This window comes from Cervus elaphus, chromosome 5, assembly GCF_910594005.1.
Source record: "Cervus elaphus chromosome 5, mCerEla1.1, whole genome shotgun sequence".
NCBI lineage: Eukaryota > Metazoa > Chordata > Mammalia > Artiodactyla > Cervidae > Cervus > Cervus elaphus.
The window spans coordinates 89,851,768-89,877,332 of NC_057819.1; the positions used below are offsets into that span (position 1 = coordinate 89,851,768).

The 25,565-nt window shown below is 44.8% G+C and overlaps 1 protein-coding gene, 1 non-coding gene and 1 pseudogene across 4 annotated transcripts in view; 1 reads left to right on the plus strand and 2 right to left on the minus strand.

Annotated features, from left to right (window-relative positions):
- The window catches only part of ASIC2 (acid sensing ion channel subunit 2), a 1,206,795-nt gene that overhangs the window by 1,029,327 nt on the left and 151,903 nt on the right, over positions 1-25,565 (plus strand). The window lies entirely within an intron of this gene.
- On the minus strand, positions 4,436-4,538 carry LOC122695973 (annotated as a pseudogene).
- TRNAK-UUU lies at positions 17,230-17,301 on the minus strand. The gene has a single exon. It is a non-coding gene; the product is annotated as a tRNA-Lys (tRNA).

Genomic DNA, 25,565 nt, shown 5'->3' on the forward strand with positions numbered 1-25,565 from the left:
AAAAAAAAAAAAAGCTGAAGACCAGTAACCTTTTACTGTAGTGGATTGGAAAAAAGTTTAACTACTGTAAGACATCAACCCAACCACCATCATGATCATAGCTGGTAATCATAGTCATAATCTTATGAAGTTTTCAGCACAGTGCTTTTCCATCCATACTCTACTTAATCCTGAAAGTGACTCTTTCCTATATGATTATCCCCATTCTACAGTTAGAACACTGAGGTCTAGAGAAGGTAGAGAAGTGTCCCAAAGTCACGCAGAGGCTAGGTGTCAAAGCTACACTTATACCTGCATCTCTATGATTCTAAACAGGCTCTCTGAGTTTTCCTCCTCCACATCCCCATCATCTGGGGTTTTTTATCCCGTGCAGAGGCTGCTTTGTGCCAACTGCCTATGCTCAGGAAGGTTGAGGATGAGGCTGACATCTCATCTTTTAAATTTCCTTTCCATTTTAGTAAATAATATGTCACAACGCAGGCAAGCTGGCTGAATAATGATTTGTCGAGCCCGGAACCCGACTTGGCTCGCTCCCACACCCGTCTTCCCCCCTCCCGCCTCTCTTGCTCAGTCCGGTCTTCACGCATCCTGCTGAGCTCCAGATATTTCTGCCTGGGCGCTACCATCATTCCCGAAGAAGTGGCAAGCAGTAGCTTTTTGTCTTTCCCCAAAGTTCTCTGCTCAGCCTACTGTGATCAGCTTTGCAGCTTGGTGTGTGGATGGGGAGAAAGCTGATGGTCCTCAGGAACCCCACTGAGACATCCCAGAAGCTGGACTTCACCCCATATCCTACCCTAGAACCTGGCCTCCTTTGACCTTGGTCTTGGTTTTGCAGAATGTAATAGGTTGAGAACACGGTATTAGAAGTTAGCAGCGGGAGCTCCCAAGTAACAGATTTGTGCCGCAATCTGGAAACTTTAAGGCTTAAGTTTGTACATAAAAAATATGTTCTCTACTTACCAGTGCTATAAATCTAAATTTTCATATATAGATCCCCAAAACAAAAACTATTTTAGAAAAAGGCTGCATACGGAACAGGTGCTGTGTTTTTCCCCACATAATAGTCATCATCACTGCAGCTGGCACTCACACAGACCTTTTCAGCTTGGTGAGGAATCTCACATCTATCCCCTCATTTGTTTGTTGCAACCATTCTGTGAGAGCAATAAGGGCAAGTATCAATAAACCCATTGTTTGGAGGAGGAAACCAAGGCATGAGCAACAAAATGGGAAGACGCAAGGGGAGGAAGGGCTGATTCGGACTCTAGAGATCAAAAATAGCTTCATGGTTAAGTTGTCTTTGGGCTTTCCAGTTGGTGCTAGTGATAAAGAACCCACCTGCCAATGTAGGAGACAGAAGAGACACCAGTTCAATCCCTGGGTGGGGAAGATCCCCTGGAGGAGGACATGGCAACCCACTCCAGTATTCTTGCCTGGAGAATCCCCATGAACAGAGGAGCCTGGTGAGCTACAGTCCATAGGGTCACGAAGAATCGGACACGACTGACGTGACTTAGCACACACTTATGCACGGTTGGCTTTAAAGTCTTGAAAAACGAGGAATGTGCAGAGAAGTGGAAGCAATAATTCCAGCTTTATGGACCAGCATAAGCAAAAGTCAGGAGGCTTGAGAGTTTTGTGGTATGCCTGCGATCTGAATAGACTCTCTGTCACAGAGCATCTTAACTAGCATCCTCCACCTGCCAATGTGCTTATTTTCTATTGCCTTAGGGTAGGATCCCCAGAAGCAGATCGTTAGACAGGGATTCATGTGAAAGTGATTTATTAGGAAGTATTCCCAGGGAAAATCAATAGTGAATAGGGAAACCTTGAAGATGACTAAGCCAAGCAAGGCAACCAAAGTCCCTGAGAAGGAAACTTCAGTCAGTCCTGGGCAGGGGGTGGGTGGTTCTGGAAACAGCGTAGACAGGTGAGACTCCAAGCATGGAGGACCAGCAGCATCACCAGTCACCAAGGAACTTGTCAGAAATGCAGAGCCTCAACCCTGGCACAGAGTCTCTGCATCGGATCTCCAGGTCTTTGGAGATGATCACACCTGGTCTAGAGCACACCTCAGCGTTGATCCATGACCACACAAGGGAGCCGGGGTATTTATACACCTTGCATCTGTCTGTCATTGGTTAAGGGCTGCTCTTCAAGGAGATGTAAATTCCCAGGTACCTCTAGCTTCCACGTCGTGGTTGCAGATTCAACAGGCAGAGGAGAGCTTATGGCAGAGGCTAGCAGTTGGGACTGAAAGTGCACCGGGCCAGGAGCCACATGCAGGAAAGTGAAGGCTCCAGGAGGTGTATGAGTGGGGCTCTGTAGGGTCTGGTCACCCCAGTGGCCCAGGGCAAGCACAGACTCAGAACATCTTTAGCCCGGCACCTGTGGACACAAAGTCACTCAGTCAGCTGGGGAAGAAGAGTGTTAAGAGTGTTGCAAACTATCCAAAATGGGACCCACTGCAAACTGAGTCGCTTATCTCCAGATTCATCCTGGGGAAAGTTTCACTCCTTCCAACACTTACCAAGTGTTAACAAAAGATTCTAAGTAGAGTTAAGTATGGTTTCCCCTCATTGAATGAGCAGATAAAACATCTTTGTAATTAGAGCATTAACATGTAAATGGACTTTCCAAAGAGTTCTTTCAAGTAGGTTAGACAGTTCCCTGAAAACTGGGGTGAACTCTCCAGTTGGTCAGCAAATTCCTGCCCTATAGGCCACTGTGGTGAGCAGTGCTTCTTGAACAAGGGCCAATTCAGAACAAATGAAAAATACCCTATGTGCAAGGGTTTTTTTCCATTCAGTCCAGAAATAGCTATAGTGAATCACATGCCCCCCCCCAAAAAAAAATGTTGTTAAATTTTAATTTATCTGCTTTATTATCTAGGACCATGTCAATTAGAAAATTTGGCACTGTTTTTAACCTGTAAAATATTAATATCTATGCATTTATGAGAAATAGCCCCAGAGGCAGCCTTCCCGTTTTGCCTCTTGAAATCAAATCATACACCGTACCATCATAGAGCTGGATGGAGTATGGATTTGCTGTACAGTAAAAGTCAGAGGGACTTGGAGGTGAGGGTCTAGGAGCAGCGCTATGTCTCTGGTCCCTGCCCATCCAAGAGACCCCAGGGCATGTAGGTGGTCCTCAGTGAATGTCACCTTAGTAACAGAGCAAACCCATCTCTTGTCCCCACTTACAGCTTCATCTTTCATAAATATATCTAAATACTATTTTAAGTCTGTGAATTAATGTGACCTATGACATGTCTTTATTAAGAAGGGGAAGGGGAGGAGAAGGGGAGGAGGAGGAGGAATAGAAAGAAGGAGGAGGAGGTGGGAGGTGGGGAGGGGAGAAGTGGAAGGAGAAGAAGAGGAAGAAGAAAAACAAGAGGAAGAAGAAAAACAAGGTGAAGAAGAGGAAGGAGGAGACAGACAGAAGGAAAAAGAACTGTCTTTCATGGTGAGGAGAAAAATACCTGAGTAAGATCACTGCAGCAAACTCTGGGATTAATTCTCGACATGCAAACCCCCTCTTCAATCAAAGGTTCGGGAAAAGGCATGTAGCACCGTTCTGGCCAAAGAGATATAAGGAGTACTTTGCTGGACAAGTGTTTTCTGTCTTAAGAGGAAACTCTGGGGAGTGTGTTTCTCCTTCCTGCAGATGTGAGCAAGGACGTTAGGAGCACTGATCCTGAGCAGCTACACAGGGAGACAGCCTGAGTTCTGAGAAAGCAGCGCTGTGAGCGGCAGCGTGGACGGAGCCCTTGGGATGTTGCCCGTCCTAGCTCTAGGTGGCCGGCAGCCTCCCTTCCTCCTCTTCCTCTTCTTCATGTTTCTTCTCCATCTCTACCTCCTTCTACCCACCCCCCCACCTCCTCTCTCCTCCCCTTCTTCTTTCCCCTTCCTCTTCTTTTAGCATCTTCTCCAACTTTATTGAGATATGATCACTGCACAATAATATGCACATATTTAAAATGCTCAATCTGATGAGTTTTGACAAAGATGCCTGAAACCCATCAACACAATCAAGAAAACAAACATTTCTATCCCCTCACATCTTTTTTGTAATCCCTTTCCCTCCTTCCGTCTCCATCCGTAGGGAGCAATTGATCTGGTTTCTGTCACTCTCCTTTGGTTTTAATTTTCTAGAATTTTATGAAAATGGAGGCTGACAATATGTTCTCTTCTTGTCTGATTTTAACCAGGCATAATAGCTTTTAAACCTCTCCGTATTGTTGTATGCATCAACTAGACACACTTATTGGTTCTGGTAGCTTTCTTTTTTTGCAAATTCCTTACAATCTCTTACATAGATTATTGTTTTCTCTGTGACTAAATTTGGTGTTACTTTTTCCTTTCCAGTTGATATGCCTTTTTGTTTCTTATTTCATTGCACGGGCTAGGACCTCCAATACAATGCTTAATAGAAGTGGTAAGTGCACACATTCTTGTCTTATGTTTGATCTTCAGGGGGAAATCTGATAAGAACAGATACTACACTTGATCTTAGCCAAAAGGCTGAGAAGCGATTCTTTAGGGGAAAATCATTCACTCTTTCTCCATTATTATTAAAGTCTTCTATACCCTTACTAATTATCTGTCTACATATTGTATGCATTAGTAATAGAGTATTGATGCCCCCAGCTGTAACTATAGTTACGTCTATTTCTACTTTCAATTCTATCTGTTTTTGCTTCATGTGTTTGGAAGCTCTGCCATTAAATGCATAAATACTTATTATTATAATTCACCTTTGGGTGAATTGACCCCTTTACCATTGTGAAGTGAACCTTTTTGTCCCTGATAATATTCTTTGCTCTGAGATTTACTTTATCTGATAGTAATAAAGCCACTCTAGTGTCTTTTTATTAGAATTAACATGGTTTCCCTTTTTATATACTTTCGTCTTTGTCTTTATGTTTCAGGTTGTTTTTGTGAACAGCGTATAGTTGGGTCTTGCTTTGTTAATACCCAATCTGACCATCTCTGCCTTTAACTGAGATGTCGAGACCCTTTGATGTAATCTGGTTTTTGACACGATTGGGTTTTCAGTCTGTTAGCTTGCTATTTATTGTCTATTTGCCCCTCTAGTCTTTGTTCTCTTTTCCTACTAGTCTGGTCTTCTTTTTGATTGATCACTTTTTTTGATCCCACGTTCCTCTCCTTTGTTGGCTTCCTAGTTTTCTCTCTTTGTTTACTGTCTTTGGTGAGTACTCTAGAACAGGGTTTCTCAACTCTGACACTATTAGGATTTGAGGTTAGATAACGGTTTGTCACAGGATGCTGTCCTGGTCATCCTGGTGAAATATTTAGCGGTATCCCTAACCTCTACTCGCTGGATGCCAAGAACACCTCCCTCCATTGTGACAAATATCCCCAGGATAGGCAACCCTGGAACCACAACTCTAGAGTTACAATATAAATCTTTAACATCACAATCTATCTTCAAGCGAATATTTTATCACTTCACACCAAATAAAAGAAACTTACAAAAGTATACTTACATCTTCCCCACCCCACCTTACTGCTATTTTTGTCACATATTTTTCTGCTACATGTGCTGTAAACCCCACAATACATCATTTTTTTACATGTTAAATATCATTTTTCAAAGAGTTTTTAAATAAGAAAGAATCTTTTATATTTACTCACATATTCCTTATATAAATTCACATATCCATCTGGTATCATTTTATTTTCTGCTTAAAGGACTTACTTTACCATTTCACTTGGTAGTTGTCTGCTAGTGATGAATTCTGTCACTCTTGGTATGTTTGAAAAAATACCTTTGGTTTACCTTTGTTTCCGAAATCCATTTCACTAGATATAGAACTCTAGGTCAACGGTTATTCTCTTTCAATACTTTAAAGATACCACTCCACTGTCTTCTGGCTTTCATTGTTTCTGAGACATCTGCTTTTGTTTTTATATCTGTTTCTCTGTGTACAATGTGTCTTTTTCTCTGACTTGAGATTTTTCTCTTTATCACTGCTTTCCCGTAATTTGATAACGGTGTGCTTTGACGTAGTTTTCTGTGTTTCCTACATTTGCTGTTCATTGATTTATTTACATCTATGGATTTATCAGTTGCATCTATGGACTTATCATTTTCATCAAACTTTTTAAAAATTCTGGCCTTTATTTCTTCAAGGGCTTCCCTGGTGGCTCAGCTGGTACAGAATCCGCCTGCAATGCAGGAGACCTGGGTTCGATCCCTGGGTTGGGAAGATCCCCTGGAGAAGGGAAAGGTTACCCACTCCAGTATTCTGGCCTGGAGAATCCCATGGACTGTATAGTCCATGGGGTCGTAAGAGTCAGACAAAACTGGGCAACTTTCACTTATTTCTTCAAATATTTTTTCTTTTCTCCCTTCTTCTATCACTCCAGTTCCACGAATATGAGGTCATTTGATGCCTTACCACAGTGCACTGATACTCCAAAAGCTTTATTTTGCCTTTTCTCTCTGTGTTTCATTCTGGACAGTTTCTATTGCTGTGTCATCAGGTTCAGTGATCTTTTCTTCTGCGCTACCTACTCTGCAGTGAATTCCACCAATGTATTTTTCACTGAAGATATTATACTTTTCATCTCTAAAATTTTGCCTTGAATCTTGTTGATATCATCCCTGTCTCTCCTTATCATGCTCAATTTTCCCCTATATTCTTGAACATGGTCTATACTTATATCAGCTGTCTTGATGTCCTTGTCTACTAATCTGATCATCTTTTTCATTTTGGGGTCTGTTTCATTGATTGGTTTTTCTCATTATTATGGACGGTAGTTCTCTGTTTCTTTGTATGCCTTATCAGTTTTGATTGGATGTTAGACATTATGAATTTTCTGCTGTTTGCTGTTGGTTTTCAATTCCTTTAAATTTTGAGAGGCTTTGTTCTGGGATGCTGTCAAATTATTCAGAGACGATTTTAATGCTTTAGAACAGGGATCAGCCAACTATATTCTGCATGCAAAATCCAGCCCACTTTCTGTTTTTGTAAATGAAGTTTTAATGGATTATAGTCACTAGCTCCATTCACTCATTTATTCATTTATGTGTGGCTACTTTTGTATAAAAACAGGAGACTTAAGTCACTGAGACAGAAACCATATGGCCCATAGAGCCTAAAATATTTACTATCTGGCCCTTCACAGAAAATGTTTGACAACCCCTGCTTCAGAAGCTTGCTTCTAAGCTTTATTAGGTGGGTCAAGACAGCCCTAGTCTATGGCTAATTTGTCTCCACTACTGAAGAAATGCCCTTCTGAGGAGTCTGCTTGAAGCCTGGCATATTGCAAAGCTGTTGCACTCTGGCTAATAGAAACATGTGACGTTCCTGGCCCTGTTTGGTCTCTGGGGATTCTCTCAGCCTTGGTTGTTCCATTATACACATGCACTCATCAGTTCTCACCGAAGACTCCAGGGAGACTTTCTGCAGATCTCTGAAACTCTTTCTTCATACAACTTTATCCCTTAGATATTCTACCCCATGAATTCTAGCCATTTGGAACTCCTGAATTTTCAACTCTGTCACCTCAACTCAGGAGGGCTGCCAGCTTCTGCTAAGGTTATCCTTCCCTGTCCTGCAGTCCCGCAGAAACGCTCCTGGAAGCAGACAGGGCAACTATGGGGCTCACTTTGTTGGCTGCCCTTCTCTCGGGGAGCCCCATCCTATGCTGACTGTTGTCCAGTGTCTGAAAAGCATTCTAGGCTCTCATGCAAACTAAACAGTGTGCTGTTTGAGCCAGACTGGGATAGTTTCTCTATGTGCAGCAACCCCCAACCCCGCCACTGATCTTCCTCAGTCATCCAAGAGGATGGACGGGGTGCTGGATTTACAGAGAATATATTATCCCTTCGAACCGTCAAGATCCATGTCATGAAGGAGATGGTGAAACAAGCAAACAGAACTCAATCAAAAACTGAAAAACAACATACTGCCCTAGGAAGAAGATATTTCAAACTCACAATTTTTACAAATGCCACTGGGCAACATTACAGACAGGCATGATCAGTTTGATTTCCAGTTAGACTTCTCTTATTATTGTTGCTTTGTTTTGCTTTAATAAGAGATTCCGGAGAAGGTGCCAGAGGATTGGAATTGACTAAATCTTGGAGGCAAATTTCTTTTATTAATACCACAAAAGGAGTGGTGGGAGGTGATTGCTTCTGAGATATTTAATGAAGATTCCAGCTCTCATGAATTTAACACATTTGCTTACATTAAGCAGGTGCTAAATTTGATATAAATCTATACTACTTTCTGGGGGTAATTAGTGCTGGAAGCTTAATACTCTCTGTTTGAAATAGGACTGCCTTTCATTGTCTGACACTGTTGAATTGGAACAAACCCAGTAAGGCCACAGATGACATAGGCCAACGCTTAGGATTAGCAGGTCTGTTGGTGGTGCTGGGTACTTGCCACAAAGAAGACAAAGATAGATGGAATGCAGGGAGGTGTGTAAAAGGGTGGGGGGCAAGGGAAGGGAGTCGAGGACAGACCTCGGGAGAAATTTCAGGCCTTAGTATAACGCATATATGGGGAATCTAGAAAAATGGTACAGATGAACCTTGCAGGGCAGGGAAAGAGATGCTGACATAGAGAACAGGCATGTGGATGTAGGGGAGGGGGGAAGGATGAACAGGGAGGCTGGGATTGACATGTGTGCATTGCTGTGTATAAGACAGGTACCTAGTGGGAACCTGGTGCACAGCAGGGGAGCTCAGCTCTGTGCTCTGGGGTGACCTGGGTGGGTGGGACAGGGGTGGGCATGGGAGGGAGGTCCAAGAGGGAAGGGATATATACATGCATGCAGGTGTGATCAGTCATGTCCGACTCTGCAACCCCATGGACTGTAGCCCACCCTGTTCCTCTGTCCACGGAATTTTCCAGGCAAGAATACCAGAGTGGGTTACCATTTCCTGCTCCAGGGGATCCTCCTGACCCAGGGGTTAAATCCACATTTCTTTGTGTCTCCTGCATTGGCAGGTGGGTTCTTTACCACATCATGTGGGAAGCCCAGATATGTGTATACATACAGCTAATTTGGGCTTCCTTGGTGCCTCAGTGGTAAAGAATCCGCCTGCAGTGCAGGAGATCTGGTGTCAAGGTTCAATCCCTGAGCCAAGAAGATCTCCTAAAGGAGGAAATGGCAACCTGCTCCAGTGATCTTGCTGGAAAATCCCAGGAGAGGAGAGGAGAGAGAGAGGAGCCTGGTGGGCTACAGTTTCTGGGATCGCAAAGAGATGGACATGAGTGAGCAACTAAGCAACAACAATGACAACCTATTCACTTTATTATATAATTTTGTAAAGCAACTCTCTTCCCAATAAGATAGCAACAACAACAAACATAACAACAGCAACAAAAATTAAAAGGGGTCAGAAAAAGCAACAAGACACAAATGTCAGGATAATCAGGAGCAGGTAGGGTATTGGGACACTGATTATGAAGAATGCAGAGGACCAGAAATCTGACACATTTGGAAACAGACCACATGCCATGGGAGAAAGTTTTGCAAAGACATAGGTTAAAGGCAAAAGACTAGGGAGCCTGTCCTTCCCTCTGAAGTCTCAGATGGCAGCATTTTAAGGAAATTTGGGGGCATTCATGACTTTCCCACTCCCAGCAGATCTCACAGGCTTTCTAGACTGGCATGTTCCAGGTGGAGAGATTTTACGATGGCTATGTAGGAGGAGATGTTGTTCAGTGTTAACATAATGGTTGATGAGGTATTGAGTTGGAGGCAGGACATCTTGCTTCTGCTTTTACATCGTCTTGTCACTAAAGAGCCAGGTAGAGTTGGGCAAGTCACCTTAACCTCCTGATATTTTGGTTTCTCCTCTTTAGAGTAAAGGAATTGGGTTGTATGGCTCAATTACAGTGAGAGATTCCTTTAACTCAGCACTGTGTAATATGCCAGTTGCCATAGTCAGCATTTCAGATACAAAGCTCAAATCCTCAAAATAGCCCTATGACACAGACATCATCGTTAGCATCTTTTTTTTTAATTGGAGTGTAGTTGATTTACAACGTTGTGTTAGCTTCGCATGTACAGCAGAGTGATTCAGTTATACACGTACATATGAACCTTGAACTTTCATTGCTCAGTCGTGTCCAACTCTGCAGCCCCTGGACTGCAGCCCTCCAGGCTCCTCTGTCCATGGAATTCTCCAGGCAAGAATACTGGAGTGGGTAGCCAGTCCGTTCTCCAAAGTATCTTCCTGACCTAGGGATCGAACCCTGGTCTCCCACATTGCAGGCAGGTTCTTTCCATCTGAGCCAGCAAGGAAGCCCTACATGTACATATATTCGTTCTCTTTTAGGTTCTTTACTCATATAGGTTTTCACAGAATACTGAATAGAGTTCCCTGCACTGTGCAGTAGGTCATTGTTGGTTATCTATCTTATATTTAGCAGTGTATATGTGTATACGCTGTGTGTATACACAGTGTATATGTGTATATGTTCATCCCAGGCTTCTGACTTATCTCCTCTCACCCACCCATGTTTCCCCTTTGTCAACCATAGGTTTGTTTGTTTTGTAAATTAGTTCATTTGTTTTCTTTTCTTTTTTATTTAACTTAGATTCAGCATATGAGTGATATTATACGATACTTGTCTTTCTCTGTCTGACTTACTTCACTTAATATTTTATCATCTCAATTTGATGAAGAAACTGCAGCTCAGAATGTTTAAGGGTGTGCCCAAAATTTACACAGCAAGGTGACAGCCAGGACTCCATGGCAGGTCTTGACTCCAAAACTGTAGGCTCCCTTCTGTCTCTAACAGATGATAATTTTGCAAAGTACCATAATTTTGCTTCCCTTGGTGGCTCACAGTAAAGAATCCACCTGCCAATGCAGGAGACAGGGGTTCAGTCCCTGGGTGGGGAAGATCCCCTGGAGAAGGAAACGGCAACCCACTCCAGTGTTCTCATCTGGGAAATCCCGCGGGCAGAGGAGTCTGCCAGGCGACCGTCCATGGGGTCGAAGAGAGTTGGACATGACTTAGCAACTTATACAACAGCAACAGCAACTGAATATATGTAGTTAGAATGCAAATGTTAAAATCTGATACAAGTCCCAGGAAAACAGATCAGGAGAGTGTGGATGGTGCCCTGTTGTTCCATCACTGCTCCAACCAGGGCTTCATGAAGGGCCACTGATGGAAGATTATTAAGGATCCAATAAGTGCTTCTTAATTTGAGTCCCATTCATTCAGACTTTGATATAAAAGCAGATCCAGTGTCTGTGGTCTTTTTTTTTTTTTTTTTAAGTAAATCATTTGAAATTACCTGTACTTCTGAGAACTTTGGGTGTCTCAGTAGGTATGGGAAATCCATTTAAAATCAGCATCCTTTTTCTAAAAGTAAGGGCTTTCAAATTAAGCATTCCTTTCATGCATCAGTGACTTCTGAGTTTTGCAATTAATTATTGTAATGTTAAAGGTCTTTCATGTTTATGATACACACTGCATTCCACAGGCTTATTATGAATTGTAGTTTTTTCATTAACTCCCTTCATATTCACTATTTGCACTCTATTTTATCTTAGTTGATCATTTATATAACATTTTCAAGTAATAAAACTGTTTTTCATTAAAATCACTCTATGGTTGTGACATTTCGCTAAGGTTAATAAAAAAATGTTTTGCAAAGGGTGAGGTGGGGGTGGGAAATAAAGGTTGGTTTCAGTAAAACCCCGTTACTTTGAAAACCCACTACTTAGTGTGGTGGTCACGCTTTGAAGTGAAGAGGTCCTTGGTCCTCGTATCCAGGCCTTGCTCTTATTAGCTGTGTGGCCTTGAGCATGTTAGTTTCACTTCTCTGAATGTCAATTTCTTTATCTATAAAATAGGGATGATGAAAATAATAGCTTCGTGTTAATAAGCATTGGGAAATGTCTGAATGAAGGAACTGACGAAGCAGTGGAAATTCACCGGTACACTCATGGCTCAAATATGGAACACTACTCTCCATTAAGAAAAAAGTCAACAGAAAACTGTCACATTGATAAGAATGCTGCTAGAAACCTGGGCAAGTTGGGAGGGAAGAAATTTATCGCTTCTAGAACAGTAGCCAGTCACTGTGTACTTCATACTTGGAAGAGCAAAAAGCTTGCAATGGTTCCATTTATGTCCAGAGTCTCAGGAGAGAATGATAAGGATCTGAAGGAGATAATCCAAATTGCTGCTGTTTCCTTTGTCTCTGCCTATATTGATATTGTCTTGTCCATTATGATGGAGAGCAACTTCTCGAATCTCAAATATGGAGAGCACAGGCAGGGAAGAGAGTGAGACACTTAAAAAGGACAATTTAAAAATACAGTCAGATAATCATATTCTCTTATAATTCAGACAGTGATTTGCTTGACAGTGGTTCAGCCCAGTCTGACACCTCCTGGCAAACTGGAGCTGGAAAAAGTTTTAAATCACAGAACAAATAATAATAACCACCGCCACCAGCAAAGGTACTTGGCAGAGCTTCAGGACAGCATTTTCCCGCTTGTTACTACATTTGATTGTTAAAAGAATCCTGCAGGAGAAACAGAGGAATCAAGGGTAGCTCTAGCTTTCCAGGTGCTCAGGTCAAAAATCTGGGCATCCTTTTTTTTTTTTTTTACAAAGCCCACATCCAACCGTCCAGCAAATTCCATTGGCTGTTGCATCAAAATATGCACAGAATCTAACCACTTCTCTACCACCACTGTCTCCCTACTCTGGGCATCCTCATCTCTTGCCTGGACCTTCCAGCTGTCTTCTGGTTTATGCCTCAGACCCACAATAGTCACTTCTTAACCCACTGGTCTCTCTGGAGTCCTTTAAAGACACGAGGCAGATGCTGTCACTTCTTCCCTCAAAAGCCTCTGTGAGTTTCCCATCTCATGTGAGTTGAACATCGAAGTCACTAGAAGGTTCTATAAATTCTGTCACTGTCTCCACTTCAGCCACACTGGCCTGCTTGCTGTTCCAAGAACAGTTTCAGGGTCTGTTTGTTTTCTCTTTTCTTTTTTTGTACTATTGCATCTCTAGCATCTAGAACTCTACTCACTATTTGTCTAGTGTAATGATTTCCTAAAATGAGCTCTAGGTTCTTCGCTGGCCATCCAGTGGTTAAGACTTTGCCTTCCAATGAAGGGGGTGTGGGTTCAATCCCTGGTCTGGGAGCTAAGCTCCCACATGCCTCAAGGCCAAAAATTCAAAACACAAGGCAGAAGTAATATTGTAACAAATTCAATAAAGACTTTTAAAATGGTCCACGTTAAAAAAAAAAACAAACCAAGTTCTGAAGTCAGACCACATGGGTTTGCGTTTCAAATCCATTACTTACTCACTGTGTGACCTTGATTGGTCTCCTCATCTGTAAAATGGGCATCAGAGAGATCCCTTTGTCCTAGGTGCTGTGAGTTGAATCGTATCCCAAAAGATATCTCCAAGTCCTAATCCCTGGTAGCCACAAATATATGAAAATAGAGTCTTTGACGATATGAATGAGCTAAGGATCTCAGCATGATATCATCCTGGATTTAGGGTGAATCCTAAATCCAGTGGTTGGTATCCTTGAGAGGAAGGAAAGTAGGATGTGAGATGCAGGGGAGAGGGTTGTGGAGGCTGAGGAATGCTGGGAGCCACCAACAGCTGGAGGAGGTAAAGATGGATTCTCCCTCCCTCCCTCCAAGGGAGCACAGCCCAGCCAAAGGTGTGCTGGCTACACTGGCTTCCCTGTTGGCTCAGTGGTAAAGAATCCGCCTCCCAATGCAGGAGACACAGGTTCGATCTCTGATCTGGGAGGATCCCACATGCTGAGGAGCAACTAAGCTCGTGCATCACACCTATTGAGCCTGTGCTCTGGAGACCAGGAGCCGAATCTACTGAAGACCGTGCACCCTGGAGCCCGTGGTCTGCAGGAGAATCCTCCTGCTATGAGAAGCCCATGCATCTCAGCTAGAGAGTAGCCCCCACTCGCTGCAACTAGAGAAAAGCCTGTGGGGCAATGAAGACCCACCACAGCCAAAAATAAATAAATAAATGGGTTTTTTTTAATAAAAAATCAGCCAGCTAGATTTCAGACTTTTGGTCTCCAGAACTTTGAGACAATAAACTTGGGCTGATTTGTTACATCAGCTCCAGGAAACTAATACAATAGGGTTGGTGAAAGGCAGTAATGATCTTATCTATACAAAGAGTGCTGTGGTAAGTAGCTCTCTGAGTGTCAGCTATTAGTATTAGCCTTCTCTTACAGACAGTGGAACCAAAGTGCTGACAAAATAAATGACTTATCCAAGAGCTCACTGCCGCTGTGTGCTGGATCAGAGGTCCGAATTCAGGTTCTGCTGGGTTGCCTGGTACTGTGATGCAGATGACCTCTGGCTAATGGTAATCCCAATGAAGTCTTTTTTTTTTTTAATTTTTAAAAATAATTTTATTTGTTATTTTTGACTGCACTGGGTCTTCACGGCTGTGCAGGCTTTCTCTAGTTGCAGCGAGCGGGACCACTCTCTAGCTGTGATGGGAGGGCTTCTCATTGCGGTGGCTTCTCTTGCTGCAGAGCACAGGCTCTAAGGCATGCAGGCTCAGTAGTTTCGGCTCCCGGCGTCTGGAGCTCAGGCTCAGTACTGGTGGCACACGGGCTTAGTTGCCCTGAGACATGTGGAATCTTCCCGGATCGGGGATCAAACTCATGTCTCCTGCATCAGCAGGTGGATTCTTCACCACTGAGCCCCAGTGAAGTCTCTTCCAGCTCCTAATAGCCTATGAATTGGCCAGATGCTTGCCAACAAAGGGATGTGTCTTTTTTCCTCAGTCAACCAGAACTCCCCAAAGAGGCTCTATGTTGCTGAAGTATATCCAGACGTGAAACAGGGCTCACCCTGGCGACCTCACAGTTTGCCCACAGAGACCAGAAGGAGCAGAGCCTTTAGCCAATCAGACTTGCCTGGTAGGGTCCTCAGCTCTGCATGACAATGTGAGTCTGCAGGCTGGTCATTTCACAAAACTCCCCACACACGGGCTCAGTAAATATGCCTGGATGTCGTCTGGAGATGGGATTCTGGCCTAGAGCCAGAGGCTTCAAGAAGCATGGTTTCTAGGGGCTTCCCTAGCTGTCCAGTGGCTAAGACTTGGCCTTCCAGTGCTTGGGGCATGGGTTCCATTCCTGGTCCAGGAATTAAGATTCTACATGCTGCAAACCCAAAAACCAGAACATAAACAAAAAGAACCAATACTGTAACAAATTCAATAAAGACTTAAAAGAAGCACAGTTTCTAAACATCACAGGGTCCCCGAAATAGCTGAATGAGTCCTCCCCATCATGGTTTCCAGTAGAAATTTTCCCTGTAAAATCAGCCAGCCCGAAATCGCTACCAAGGACTTGTGATTCCTGGCCCGGTGGATGGAGAGGGAGGTGGGGGAAATGAAGGGGGATTTCAAATGAAACCATTCCCTCCTCCCACCTGGTCAGCACCGGGTTCCAGGAAAGGATGTTGAATTTCCTCAAGACGCACTGCCTTCGTTCAGAGCATGCTGGGAATAGAGGGTCTAGCAGAGGGGAGGGATCCAGCAGGAATGAATGCAGTGCAATGCTCCCTACCACCCACCTGGTCACTGTCACTCAGACAGCGCTCCCCCTCCTCCTTACTGATACCTGGGATAGATGGGGTACTTCACTGAGCTCTGGCGGCTAACACTATAGCTAGCAATCTACCTTTTGCAAGAGACGTGCACCTCGTTAGGAAAACTGGCTGCATGCCAGAGAATCTTGTTTCCTTGACAGGTGGAGTCTGATCACCTTCTCCTGATGGAGACATGGGGCTGGGGGTGGGGTCTGTTATCCAGAAACGCAGCATGTAGAACTCAAGCAAAAGTACAACCAGATTCTGAAACAGAGCCTCTAAGACAAACAGAAAAGCATTTCTAAGCCTGTGCCGAAGGTAAAGCTGAAATAAGGACCAGGGCGAAGAACACTGGGCAAAACAGTTGGGTGACTAAGAGGTGATTGGATGGGGATGGGTGATGCTGGGATGCTCCAAGGTAAAGCGTTGTTACAGAGTAGTTACACTTGCAGTTCTGGAGTCAGTCAGGTTGCTTGGATTCAAATACAACCTCGACCATTTTGTAGCTCTGTGACTAAGGCAAAATCTCCTAACAGCTTAGCTTCCATTACCTTACTCACGAAATGAAGTTTGCAGAGATTGCATGAGTGCTGTCACTCCAGTTGTGTCTGACTCTTTGTGACCCCATGAACTGTAGCCTGCCAGGCTTCTCTGTCCATGGAATTCTCCAGGCATGACTACTGGAGTGGATAGCCATTCCCTTCTCCAGGGGATCTTCCCAACCCAGGAACTGAACCTGCGTCTCTTTACCATCTGAGCCACCAGGGAAGCCCAGAAACTACTTAGTGCCTGGCATATAAAAGGTGCTCAATTAATACTGGCAGTTACTCCTAACATGGTTATTATTGTGAGTAGATCCACTGAAAGGCTTGGGATGGGCTGGATGCTGAAACCTAACAATCAGAAGCATCCTTGCTTCTGCCTAAACTTCTTGCCTCATCTTCCCACCATAGGCAATAGCAAAAAGCCACTATATGGAGAATGCCTACCAAGATGGAGGACCTAGACTGAATAGGAAGGATGGTGATGGGGAAACAAGAGAAGAAGCAAGGGCATTTGTGTGTTGAGGGCATTTGTATGTTGGTCTACTCTTCAGTGGTCTCAAGTGATGTTTCTGAAAGTTGGAAATAAGTAGAACTGTTGTTGGCCAAGTCCTATTTTCAGTGAATGAGGATCTTGGGTCAAGATCTTATAGTCAATCTTTCTATAGTTTTATGTCCATTCTTTTCCAGAATGTGTTTACTCCTCAGAGAATTTGAGGGGAGGCTAGGCTTCTTAAAGCAGAGGTGGCCTTATTATTTGGGCTTTCCTGGTAGCTCAGTAAAGAATTCTCCTGCAGTGCAGGAAACACAGGTTCAATCCCTGGGTCAGGAAGATCTCCTGGAGAAGGGAGTGGCAACCCACTCCAGTATTCTTGCCTGGAGAATCCCAACGACAGAGGAGCCTGGCCTTATTATTTATCTAGAAAGCCATGGGAAGCAAACAAAGAAATCTAGGAAAGAGTTACAGATATACTGAAAATTGTTGCAGATTAGATATCTCTGAGGAAATCTATAATCAATTCCTACTGTTTTTTTTTTTTTTGGCTACACCACACAGCTTGTGGGATCTTAGTTCCTCAACCAGGGATCAAACCTGGGCCCTGGCAGTAAAAGTGCTAAGTCCTAACCACTGGACCATCAGGGAATACCCATCAATTCCTACTTTCATTCCACAAATACTCCCTGTATTCCTCCTATGGGCGAAGCAAACTAGACCCTAAGAAGGCCATGATGATACCTACATCAGATCCCCACCAAATGGAAAGAAAGAACCTGTCAACAAATGCTTAAAGTGGATGTGACTTATGATCAAAGTCGGAAGGGAAGGAGCTTCCGAGCAGAAGAACTAACTCAGCAGCTGTTTGAACAGAGCATGAGTTTTAGCATCAGTCAGGCCGGGTTTCAGCCTCTGGCTTCATCACCTATGAGCTCTGAAAACCCGTATAAGCCTCTTCACTTCGCAGCCTTGGTTTCTTCACCTGTAATACAGCACTGCTACCATCTCCGGGGTTGTAGAGAGGATGGTTTGCGATAACATGTAATGTCGCTCAGACATTGGCACATGGTAGAGATGCAACTAAAATCTGTTCCTTCCACTGGAGGGGATCCAGAAAAGGCTTTCTAAAGAAAGAGCCATTTAGGCAGGATCCGAAGGAGGAGTAAGCGCCTTGCCAGGTAGAGTGGGATGCTTTTCGAGGATGCTTTCCACAATATTGTGATTTCTGCCCAACTTTTCAGGAACCCATATGCCCGCTGACTGACAGTAATTTTACAAAGCCAGACGTGTCTGTATTCTTTCGTGATCCAAAAAGAAAAACTCTTTTTATTTTTTGGTACTTAACGGTTGTTTTGTGGTAGTTACAAAACGTCCTCTAACTGCCAGCTACGCATCCGCCAAAAATATCACCGGGGGCATTATATGTGCCAAGAAACTGAAAGGAAGGCTGGAACTGGTTTCCTTCCATTATAGCGGAGCGAAGTCTTGCAGGTGGAAAACTAGCACTGAGGCTGAAGAAGAGGTATCGAGCTGATAGCTGCACGCTGGGGTCCCCTGCCGCCCGCAGGGATGGCTGTGCACAAAGGCGCTGGTGCTTTGTGGATTTCAGCGGGCCGCGGGGACCCATTAGTATCCCAGCTGCCGTGAGCTTCCATTTCTCATGCACTTGAAATTCTGACCAAGGTGGGGAAAGAAATAAGAGCAAGTTCTCGCCCGGGGTTCGGGGCTGAGATCAGGGAAGCAACCTCGGTGGTGTCTCGGGCCTGGCAACCCCAGGTGTCGGCTGGGGGCGCTACTGCAGGGAGGCCGGAGGGCAGCGCGGTCCACGGTGACAATGAGCTGCTCTGCGCCTCCGTGTCTGTGCGTGCGCAAAGCGCGCATGCGCACACTCAGTCTCCCATCCCTCCATGGCGCTGTCCACTGCTGGTCTGCCTTCTTCCAGAGTGAGTGCTGGAAACTCATCTCACCTTTAGTTGGTGGGGAGCATCAGAGAAGGAGATGGTGCCTGTCTGCCTGTCCTCCAGAATTCAGATTTGTCTCGCTCTGCCTGGACTGCCCTCCCCCATCTCCTTTCCTGAACTTGAGGCTCAGTTCAAATGCCACCACCTGGTCATCTGGACTTTAAGAGCCAGAGAATAGGGATTATGTGGTCTTATTCACCATCTGTCCCTGGTGTTCAGCACAGCTCCTGACACATAGTAGGTGCTCAGTAAAACTCATGTCAAGTGAGTGACATACCCAGTCTTCCCCAATTCCTTTGTCCCAGTAAGGGTGGAACTTCTAATTTCTCAGCCCCATGTTTCATATCACATAATTGTTTACATGCCTGTCTTCTCATCTAAACTAGGGACTTTTAACCGAGGGTCCACAGGTAAGCTTCAGGGGAAATCAGACACCCTGAAATGTACACAGAACATGTGTGTGTGTGTGTGTGTGTGTGTGTACACACGCATGCACCCACCTAGGTTCATCTTTTTCTGGAGGGAAGGTCCCAGCTCTGACCAGGTTCTCATGATTAGAATAAGGTTGGAAACCAGACTAGTCTGCAGAGGACTGGGCTGTGCCCACTCCGAGGCCAGGGTCCTGGCTAGCACAATGCCTGATATACAATAGGTAATCAGGATGTGTTCATTGATTGTGAGAGAATGGTCTTAAGCCCTGATTCAGGCCTCCACCATCACTAGATTCCCAGACATGGATTCCTCCATTCACACCACCACCAGCACCACCCACCCATCAACTGATGGATAATAACTGCATCACAGCAAGTCAGAACAGGCCATGTGTCTCTGAGCCTCGGTTCCCTCACCTGTGAAATTGGAGATAAGTCTTGCTCTGCCTACACTCCTAAGTAGTCATCATGATCAAATGAAATAATAGGTTCTTTCACCTACATTCAAGAAATCCTTATTGAGCCCCCTCTGTACCAGGCTCTGGAGGTACATAGAGAAATGAGATATACAACCTGCCTTCAACGAGCTCATAATCTAATAGGGGAGACAGACAAGTGACCAGTTTCAACATGATGTGGAAAGTGCAGCAGCACTAGAGGAAAGCCCACAGGAAACCTGAAAAGTTGAAAAGTTAAAAAGTGGAGACCTCTCAGGGACTTCCCTGGTGGTCCAGTGGTTAAGACTCCATGCTTCCACTGCAGGTGGCACAGGTTCAATCCCTAGTCAAGGAATTAATATCCAGCGTACCACATGGCCAAAAAAAATTTCTTAAAAATGGAGACAGCTCAGAGGAGAAACAGAGATCTGAAGGATGAATAAATGTTAGCTAGAGAAGGGGAAATAAAGGGCATTCTAGGAAGGGGAAACAGCCTTGCGAAGGCCAGGAGACAAGAATATGGAGCCTTTCTGGGGCACCCAGCTTGCTTGGCACACAGTAGGGTCAGAGAGACAGGCTGAAGGTGTGATCAGGGACTGGGTCGTACAGGGATGCCAAAATTGGGCTTTTTCCAGAAAACAGTAGGGAGGGCTTTTGAGTCAAGGCATTGAAAAATGCAGATTTATATTTTAGAAAGCTGACTCTTGGCTACAAGATAGAGAGCTCATTGGAAAAGCAAGATGAAGAGGACCAAGACCAGTCAGGAGCGAACGGGGGCCATCCGGGGCAGAGGTGAGGGTGGCATGGGGACTGGGGGACAGAACGGAGTCCACAGACGCCAGCTCAGCGGCAGCAACCGGACCTGATGAATTAATGACAAAGCATCTATAGATCGAAAGGGCTGGTTCTTCAATATAGTAGCGCTTCCTCGTTCTATATGTGGGAGCCATGTGAAGTCATTTCAACCTGCTGCAGGCTCCACAAGGCTAGGCTTTCTAGTTTCAAAAGAAGGGGAAGGGCCTTTTCTTTCTATCTGTGAATTCTTTTATCTCTCTGGTCATACAGAGGCAAAACCACTTAGTAACAGTCAAGAGGAAAGGAGTGCTTTTGAAAATAAAGTGACATTAACTCAGGACAGTGTTTGGAAATTGGGGGACCTAAAAGATGCAGAGATATTGCCTTTTGTCAGCAGCTTGGAAGAAGTACCTAGAAATGCCCCCTAAACAGATCGGGAGGAAAAAAAGCACTTCAGCCCAGATCAGACCGTGGGTTGCAAACGATGCAAAGGATCAGTGTCAGAGAGAACGAATTTGAGAAAGAAAAATGCCTAATCAGTATCAATTTAATAGGCCACTTAAACAGTAGAAGAAGAAATGTTGATGTTCTATGGTGGCGATTTTATAATCACTGGAGTACTTAGCTTCATGTAAGCCATCTCATATTCATTAGAAATAAGAGGAATTTTATTCATTGGAAAGAACTCTTCAATTTATAGCGTCTTAATTGCTCCGGGTTTTAAATTCTGATAAAGGAAGCTCATTTTTTGTAAAATTTCCTTTTTAATTAAAAAAATGTTTAATTTATTTATTTTGGGCTGCACTGGGTCTTCATGGCTTCGCACAGCTTTCTCTAGCTGCAGCGAGCAGGGACCGCTCTCTAGTTGCGGTGCATGAGCTTCTCATTGTGGTGGCTCTCTTGTTGCAGAGCTCAGGCCCTAGGGATGCAGGCTTCAGTAGTGGTGGCTCACAGACTTAGTTGCCCCATGGCATGTGGCATCTTCCTGGACCAGGGATTGAACCTGTGTTCCCTGCATTGGCAGGTGGATTCTTAACAACTGGACCACCGGGAAGATTCAGAAGCTCCATTTTTTTGTGGGTGTGGGGGAGTCAGGCAGAGGGGAGAATTTGTTCATTATGATAAAGACATTGGGGTTGGTATGATGCTTGGTTGGCTGTATCAGAAAGAATGGACTGGATTATGGGTGGTAAGAAACAACCCCCAAATCTTGGTGGCTTAACACAACGTAATTTGATTTCTGGTTCATGTTATGTGTCCAGTGTGGCTCCATAGCAGGTCACTCAGGGATCCAGGCTCCATCTCCATGTGACCAAAAGTCACATTGCAGGGGTGTGCAGCCCTACCCTACCGCATGGCTGGGAGGAGAAGACTGTCTGTGAACAGTCCCACTGACTGCACAGTGGCACAAAGCCTTTGAGCCCTTTACACCCCCACTAAAACGGGATTTCCTCAAGGGCAGGGCCCATCTCATGAGTCTTGGTCCCACCAAGACAGTGCCTCTTCCGGAGTACATGATGGTGAGTTTCTGACAAATGCATGAATGAATGTATTGACACATGGATCTGATTTTCAGAACTTGTTGAGCTTTTCTAAATGCATAGGTCCTGGGAGGTTTGCCTATATTCTTTCACCCAGTTTTCCTTCAAGATTTTCTGAGTCCCCAGAGGGGAACACATCTGGTTTCCTGAAGCCTCCAAAGCGGACCCCCAAGGCAAGGGAGGGACTCATGAAGTCTCTACTTCCACCAGGCTAATGGAGCAGCTGGCCTGTCAGTGGATCTGTCACTGGATTGTCTGGGACTCAGGAATTAGCCATCAGAGGCCAAGAGGGAGAAAAAAGAGTAGCATAGATGATGTCTTTATTTTGTGTTAAGCATGGTGCTGCCAGTTTTGCTGAACTTTTCTCTTTTAATCCTCACAGCCGCCCTGGAAGGAAGATGTTATGCTTCCCCTCCCCCACGCCATTTTCCCAATGAGAAAACTGATACTTGAGAAAAATAAGGCATTTGCCCAAGATCTCATGGCTACTAAGTGACTTAGAACCCAGGTGTGCCCTGCTCTAAGCCAGGGCTTTGAACCACTTGGGCTGACATCTGTCTTCTACAACCAGGTCGCACACAAGCTCCAAAGCATTTTTTTCCCTCTGAACTTCCAGCCATGTGTTGACAGGGGGAAAAAAAAGGATTGAAATTTGAGAATTATGTCTTATTCGAGGCATTACTGAGTTGAATGTACTGAGTTGGAAGAGCCTCTAAAAGCACTGAAACACAATATGGAATAAGCAGTGGGACTTCCAGATCTGGAGTCCTGAGAAGACATTTGAACTAGAGACAGGAATGTGCTAGGCAACACAAACCATGGCTCCAATGAAATTTCCTAGGTAGGAAAAAAGATGTTAGTTTTTACTGGCTGTTAGAACCAGTGGCAGAATAAGATGAAAAACTTGGGATTTCCAATTCCTGGCACCATCTTGCTGCCCCCCAGGCTCAGAGATGATGCATCAAACCATACCAGTGTGTTAAGAGACTTGATGCCTTCCTGGGCGTTTAAATGTTGGCCTTGACGGAGCCAGAGCTAGCCTTGACTCTGGTGTACATTGGTTGGGACCTACAAAATCACATATCGGAGGTCCTGTGGAGTGGAAGAGGGAAAACCCAGAAACCCAGATCAAGTGGATGGTGCTCCATGTGTTGGGCTCATCACCAGCAACTCCCAATTGGTAGGGGCTGTGCATAGTGGAATGGGTTGCCTTAGGAAGTAGAGGACTCCCCATCACAGGGAAAGTGGGGTAAACACTGACACCAACATTATAGAAAGGTGTATGTTGATTGAGCAACCTGATCTTGTGTCCATTATGATCTGTGAGATCTTTGAATTCTTTCAGGCAGGAAATTCTTAAGTTCTTCTTTTGGGTTCCTGGCTGTTTTTTGTGTTTGTCTTTTGAGGGGTTGGGGGTACAGGAAACACAGGGCCTCTTGTAAGGTGTACGTGAGAGCTACGCAAACATGCGGACAATTGCCTTGGTGGAACCTGCATGACAGGAGACAGGCAATGCTACAAAAACAGTCATAAAGGACTGAGGTCCCTTTCCCTCCGTCTGCATTTCGAGAGCTATCCTAAAGGACTTTCAGTTGATAGATTTTTTCCTACTTGTGCCTTTAATTTTGTTGAACTTATTCTCACCCATCTGTTAGTCAAATAGTGGTCTGCTTTTCAGATGACAATGGGAAGCCATTTCCGACTTGTAGGTAATTTAGAGGTTAATCTTTTTGTGACATCAGCAACCTCTGATGGGTTCCATCTATCTAGACTTTTTCAAACTGAATCTTCTAAATCAGGGTCCTGCCATTTGGCTCACCCGGTTCCCCCATTAGATTTAAATCACTCTGCTGGACATTTCCATGAAAAACAATTTTCAGGTGAATGAAACTAGAGGAAGAATTTGCCAGAAGGATGTCTTGGCTACACTCGGTTCTCTTGGAAGGGCTCCCACGTAATGACTGTGCGTGTTTCCAGCGCCGCTGGGAGTATGGTCTTCTTTGTCAATTCCATATTATTAGCTTCCAGAAAGCTCTCTCTCCTCTCCTCCATTGCCTTCTTAGCATAGGACCAGATTGGCTCTGAAGTGGATTGACTCATCTTGGGGGTCTTGTGCATTTTCTGGTACAAAAGGGCACCAAGAGGCCTGCTCAAGCCTGCAGAAATTATTCTTTCTGCACATATTGTTATGTATTATTATTCTTCAGTGGTGTCCAGGAACCTTCTTTCTGAGTGTGTAAAAAGACACACACTTGGGACACAGCACGGGTTCTCTGACCCCAGGGCTTCCTGGGATCATCTCCATCAGCTGGAGGAGCACAAGAGACACTTGGGTTCTCTAACTTAAGTCTGGGTGGCTTTTTGGAAAGAGGATAGCTTTGAAGGCAGACAGGCTTGGCTTCAAAGCCCAGATCCCCTGCTTACTAGCTGTGTTATTCTGGGTCCATTATGTAACCTCCCTGAGCCTCTGGTTTCTTATTTGTGATAATAATAGTTAACTTTGAGTGAGGGTTCACTGTCTGCAAGGCCCTAAGCTAAGTGGTTTATATGCCTTGTCTAATTGAATCTTTACAGCGGATCTTGGGATGATGTAAAGCATCTTTCTCCATTTCATTGCTTCAATCAAACACTGTCGCAGCAGCACAGACAGTGGGAGAGGATTTGGAAGGAAGAGACACAGCAGAAGCTGATCATCCCCTGGAGGCAGGAGTGGGAGCTGGGTGTGGGTGGTCACAGCAGAACCACCATCTTTGAAGATGGAAGACGCCGTCTTTCCCACTGGCCAAGGCTGGGTGAGGGGCCCACCCCATCACCCCCTCTCTCCTTGCCTATTGCCATATCCATCCCTTCCATCCAACCAGACTGTGAGTCCCTTCAGGGCAGGGACTCTTTCTTATCTCTGAGTCCTCAGGACCTCCTGCAGTACCTGGCAAGTATCTGATGCTCAGTGAAGGAAGTTGAACAGAGGAATAAATAAAGGAATGAATCAGTCCATTTAGCTAGAAATACCTCAGACCTAAGTCGCTAAGATTCCAGTCACAGCTCAGCCTTACCCTAGATAAGTAACTTCCGCTCTCTGCACCTCAGTTTCTTCTTCTGTGAAATGAGGGAATTAGAAAGGATAAGGTCTCAGGGTCCTCAGAGCTTGGCAACCTTGTAACATCCACAACAGCCAGTCAACACCAAGGGCTTCCCAGCTGGCTCAGTGGTAAAATCCACCTGCCAATGCTGGAGACGCAGGTGACACCCATTCAATCACTAGGTTGGGAAGATCCCTGGAGAAGGAAATGGCAACTCACTCCAGTATTTCTGCCTGGAAAATCCCATAGACAGAGGAGCCTGACAGGCTACAGTCCATGGGGTCACAAGGAGTCAGACAGGACTGAGTACAAGGCACAGACAGACAGACTGAGCAGTTCAAGAGCCTGCAGGCTCCAGCAAGTCTCCCTTTTGGAGCGGCAGATAGCACAAGCTTGACCCAGGGAGGATGGAGAAGGATTCAGATGACCCACCCACTCAATGGGAAATCTCATTTTCCCGCTGGCACTTACATTGTGTCTCTAGTGTAGACAGCCCTGCTCAGCACTACAGCGGATTGAAAAGGACTGAGTTCCATCCCTGTGCTTTATGGGACATAGGACCTGTCTACAAACATCCATCATGCAGGGTCCATCATGGGAAGAGTCTCAGCAGAGGTCTGAGCTATCGTGTCCTGCTATTCATAGGTAAATAGTGATAACATCTGGC